This window comes from Tupaia chinensis, unplaced genomic scaffold (genome assembly GCF_000334495.1).
Source record: "Tupaia chinensis unplaced genomic scaffold, TupChi_1.0 Scaffold149184_1, whole genome shotgun sequence".
Taxonomy (NCBI): domain Eukaryota; kingdom Metazoa; phylum Chordata; class Mammalia; order Scandentia; family Tupaiidae; genus Tupaia; species Tupaia belangeri.
In genome coordinates this window covers 1,814,490-1,819,628 of record NW_006209032.1, presented here as the reverse complement: position 1 = coordinate 1,819,628, position 5,139 = coordinate 1,814,490, and the positions used below count along the sequence as shown (strand labels likewise).

At 62.2% G+C, this 5,139-nt stretch overlaps 1 long non-coding RNA gene across 1 annotated transcript in view; it reads left to right on the top strand.

The window, feature by feature from the left end:
* The window catches only part of LOC102474988 (uncharacterized), a 4,908-nt gene extending 3,655 nt beyond the window's left edge, over window positions 1-1,253 (top strand). The window contains exon 3 of the long non-coding RNA XR_337723.1: window positions 1,016-1,253. This is a non-coding gene — a long non-coding RNA (uncharacterized LOC102474988). The remainder of the gene's footprint in view (window positions 1-1,015) is intronic.
* The last annotated feature ends 3,886 nt before the right edge of the window (window positions 1,254-5,139 follow it).

Sequence of the window (5,139 nt, the reverse complement as noted above, 5' to 3'; positions counted from 1 at the left end):
ACGTGGCGCGGCCCCCTGGAGCGGCAGGGGCCCTGCCAGCCACTGGTGTCGGTTCTGTCCCGGCCCCTCTGCTCCCTCGAGAGTGGGTGAGGAGCCCCATTTCCCAGGTGGGGAGTGGAGCCCTGAAAGCTGGGCTCAGCCCTGTGTCCCTAGGAAGGGCGCCCTGGGCCCTCCGCAGCACTGCTGCACCCCCTTCCTCTCGGTCTTCCCAAGCTGCAGTGGGGGACACAGAGGGACACAGAGGGACACAGAGGCAGGTGACCAGAGTGCCGACCTCCGGTCACATCCTGTCCCCATGGGCAACACCCTCTCTCCCCACAACTGGCTCCGGAAGCCGTTCCTGGCCCAGTGACCAGAGCCAGGTCCAAGATGGAAGGGTGGCCACCCCCACCCCTCCAACTCAGTGGCTCCGTCAATTTTCCGGCTCAAGCCTAACCACAAAGGGCTCCTTGGGGGCGGTGGGGGCGAGGAAGTGATGACCCAGCACACCATGAGCGGGGAGAGAAGCACAGCCCTGCTTCCGAGGGTGTGCTAGCCCCCGGGGCGCCTCCAGGTCCCCTAGATCAGGCCTCACAGCCCTCCAGCGCTGGGGCACCAGCTGTGTGCTGGGCTGGGCCTGGAGGCCGATGTTCCAGGAGCGAGGCCCACATGGCTCGTTTTCTGGGAGCCGACTCCCCGCCAGCACACTCCCCTGCCTTCCTTTCCCTGAGCGCACGGAGCACTGGGCCTCCGTCGGCCCCTCCTCGCTGGTCTTCCTGCATCTGCACCCCTCACCCCAGCAGAGTGAGACCTGGGGACTCCTGGTTCTTGTTTTGTTTTTAAGAATTATTTATTTTATTTACTATTATTTAAAAAATATTTGACCAGAGAGAGAGAAAGGGAAAGTGCAAGCCACCAGGTCCAGCACGTGAACCACAGTCATCCATGTGGGAGTCCAGTACCTTAACCACCACGCCACTTACCAAATCCCCCTTTTTTAAAGTTTACTTTATTCATTTTTCCCCATGAACAAAAGAGACAGAGACAGAGAAACAGTGCACTCTCCCAGTAGGGACTTGACACTGCAGCCCCATCAGGGCCGCACACGAGCTGGGCGTGCCCAGGGACGGAGACCTGTGGATGTGAACCCAGGACCTTTCCACGTGGTCACCCGCCCCTTCTGAGATCACGGGACCTCAGAAGGACCCTCCTCACCCCTGGTAAGTCCATCCTTCACTGTCGGAGCCATCTCCCCTGGGCAGCCCTCCGAGACAGAACCCACGGACAGCCAGTTCTCCGAAAACCAGGGAGCAGCCCAGGGACAGAGCCGGATGGGAGACCGAGGCCCTGGAGGCCTGGCGGGAGGGCCACCCTTATCCCCCAGCCCAGCCCAGCTGTCCCTGCAGCTGCTGCCTTCAGTGGGATGATGGGGGTGCGGGGCTGGCACATGCTCTCCCCGGACCCCAAAGCCAGCGCGAGGCTGCCTGGAGGAGGTGCTGGTCTCGGCAGCCACAAGCCAGGCTTCTCCTTGTTTTCCTGCTGTGAGAACTGCATCTACAGTGGGTCCAGGCCAGGAGGGGGGACTGAGCACATTAGCAGGGAGGGGGCCACATCCACCACACTTTCTTGCTGCCCCCTCAGCCCAGGACTCCCTAAAGCAGCACCCCTGCATGGGGAGAGGCGCCCTGGAGTCTCAGGACCCCCCAGTGCTGAATTCTCTGTAGCTGGGTGCCCTGAACTGACGCAGGCTCCCAGCACTTCCTCCCTCTGACCGGGCTCTACGCTGCAGCCCCTGCCCCACACTGAGACCGGGCAGTGGGGAAGGAAGCTCGGGGTCCTCACGCAGACCAGGCTGGGAGCACTGCAGCCCTCCCGAGCAACCCCTGCCCCACGAGGGGAAGAGGTGCCTGCAGTCAGGGGAGGGGCAGGACCAGCCCCTGCCCCCACCCTACACAGTTCCCAGGACCAGAACCTCTATCTGCTTTGGATGGGGGTCACGTCCTAGCCCTACCCACCCCCAGTTTCTCTACCCCACCTGTCTCCAGATCTCTAGGTCTGATCACCTGACCTCAGTCCTGGCTCTAGAATCCCACGAAGCTCCCTGGAGCAGAGGGTTTCAGTCTAGACGCTGCTGAGAGCTGGGTGCTGGCCTCCCCCTCCCTGCCTGTCCCTGGGCTGGTCTAGATGTCACTGGGTACCAGCGCGTCTCTGATGCGGTGGCCCACAGTCCTCAGGGCTGGCCCGAGGGGAACTTGCCGCCCTCTCGCCTTCCTCTTTGCCCTGGGGTCCGAGAGCTGGGACAGGAATGGGTCGGGAGCCTTCCAGAGAGTCCTTTCCCACGAGGGCCGAGCTCTGACCCCATCCTTATCTGGGCTGCATGTGCCAAGAACAACAAAACAGCCCAGATGTGCTAGCCCTCGAGCCCCGAGCCCAGGACGCTGGCCTCTCCAGCCCAGCTGCTCAGCTCAGCCTCTGCTTCCCCACTGTGCACTGCGCAGAGGGCGACAGGCCTCAGGCCTGAGGGGGGGCAGTGGGGAGGTCTCAGGTACCTGAGCACACTGTCCTCACACGCGTGCACACTCTGACCGCCCAGGCCTGCGAGCGCCCCCTGACCTCTGTCGCCCTGCCTCGCTCCCCTCCCTGTGCTCCCAGTTCCCGACTTCGCTCTGTACCTGTGAGCTCAGAGGGTTGGTATGTGGCGTGCTGGGGGAGCGTGTGCATGTATGTGGAGGTGTGTGAAAGCACGTGTATGCATGTGTGCATGGGTGTGTGCACACACATGGAAAGGCGTCTATTAACATGTCTGAGGACCAGCGGTTGGTGTAATGGTGTGATGGCTGGATTCCCACGTGGTCAGCCACGGTTTGAGTCCTGGACCTGGTGGGCACGTGTGCGCGCGTGCCCAGGATCCCGAGAGGAGAGCGGAGGAAAAGGGATTGCGGCGTGGCCATCCCCCTGGGGATAATTTCTCACTTTCTGTCTCTCTCTGTCTCTCCAGTGAATGCAAGCGCCCTATTGCAGAAATCTCTTTAAAAAAAAGAAAAGTAGCTTGCAAGTGGGCAGCTGTGTAGGGAGATGTGTGTCCACTCTTGGCCCAAGCACTGTGGGACAGGGTCCCGAGGGAGTGCCCGCACACGGGCACGCATCCCTATGACTCCATTGGTCCCAGCACCAGTGGCCAGGGACCAGTCAGGTGTACGTATGAAGGCAGTCGGGAGTGCTGGGGCCAGCGGGCATCGCCAGACAGACACAGAGGGGGCAGGATCCTGTGTGTGTGTGTGTGTGTGTGTGTGTGAGAGAGAGAGAGAGAACGAGCCACAACCATGCCGGGTGTGTGGGTGGACATATAAATACCCACACAGGCAGGTACCGGAATCGACCCTCACTATTCCTGGCTGGGGGCTTGGGCCATTTTTAACGCAGCGTCCACACCCCGGGTGACAGAGGGCTTTTGTATGGCCACCGGAGGCAAGGCCACAGCTGGGGTGGGGCAGCGTGGGGGCAGCCCTGGATCTGCTGGGGCCATCACGGCTCAGGAGGCCTGCAAGGGGACAGGAGGCCTCCGTGTCACACTCGGTCCTGTCCCAGCACTGCCCCGTTGCTCACCACAGCCCTGCTGAGGGCTGCCCACGCCATTGCAGCCTGGTGCCCACCGCCGGCCCACGTGGGGCCGTGAAGGGGAGCGGTGAGAGAGGGCTGGCCTCGCCCCCGCTTGGAACCAGGTCAGGGTCGGCAGGACGTGTGTGCACGCGTGTCTGGGGCCCCAAGAGTAGGCTCCACCCTTCCCCGGGGCTACATCTAGCTTGACCCACCTCAAGCACCCTCTGTCCCTGAGCCTGCTCTGCATCCGCCCAGCTCACTCTGTGCTCCCGGGCCTGTCCTCCTGTCTCTGCCACGGTCAAGGGTCCTGTCTCCAGTTTCCCCGGGTCTGCCCAGGGGAGCCGGTTCCTCCTCCCAGCCAGGGTGAACTGTTTGCTTGAGACGGTCGGTCCATCCAGCCAAACAACCGCTCAATTCAGCCTGCTCGTCTGACTGACGGGTTTTTTTTCCCTGCTAAATTTACTTGCATTTTTGACTGAATTGGCCATTCAACAGAGGCTGGGTCCACGTACCCCTACCCCACCCAGGCCGACAGAGGAACAGACTCACGGCCAGCCACGCACACAGAGCCGGGAGCACCCCATGTGCTCCTCCACACTCGTGTGTGCAGCCAGGGCCCACGTGACACACATGAGCGCACCAGGTGACATGTTCCCATGCCGTCACACAGCCCCATCCCTGTGCACACGGTGACACGCAGAGACTGCACACACCTAGCACTCGCATGTTCACCCACAGTGTGGCAGTGTCTGAACACCCCGGGGCTGCTCTGTGGAAGCCTTGGGGAAGTAGAGGCAAGGGGCGGGAGGGCGAGGCCTGCTCTCTGGAGCTGGGCAAGGCCCCCCAGTCGCCACATGCTGGGGCCCTGTCCTCCCTTGTCCCTCAGCCTGCCCAGGTGGGGTTTCTGGTCATGTCAGGCCTCTGCTGAGTCCCCACAGACCTCAACAGACACTCCCAGACCCCGATCCTAAAAGGGGAGTCTTTTTTTTTTCTTCCAAGGACAATAAATATTTGCTCTTCGGGAGCCCGCTGGTGGGAGGGCACTGGGTTTGGCCTCGTGGCAGGGAATGTCCAGAGCTGTCCGGGGAGGCCACGGGCCATGCTGGGGGAAGGGCTGGGGACCAGCAGGCAGAGCTGTGGAGCCGGGGTGCAGGGCCACCCTGGCCCCAGCCCTGGTCTCTGTCTTCTTGGCTCCCTTGACCAGCATGTTGGTACCCCCAACCCCAGACCCCTCTACCCCCGAACTCACCCCTCGAGAGCCCCTTTTATGCTCCCACCCCCTCTCATGCACTTTGACCACACGCCCCAGTCTGCATTCAGGCTCTTTTGACTAAATGGAATGAGGAGCTCGTATTCCCAGACTAGCCACCTAGGGCAGGGAGGACACCCCACCAGGCCCTTGAGAGCCCCTGAAGCCTGGCCAGTGCTGTCCCCATACTGTCCCCCATGAGGCCCTGGTCCCTGGAGGCGCCTGTCTTCCCACCCCTCCCTCACGCTGAACTGGGCTCCCAAATATAGCGGCCGTGGCCACAGCCGGCCAGGACAACAACACCCCGAGCG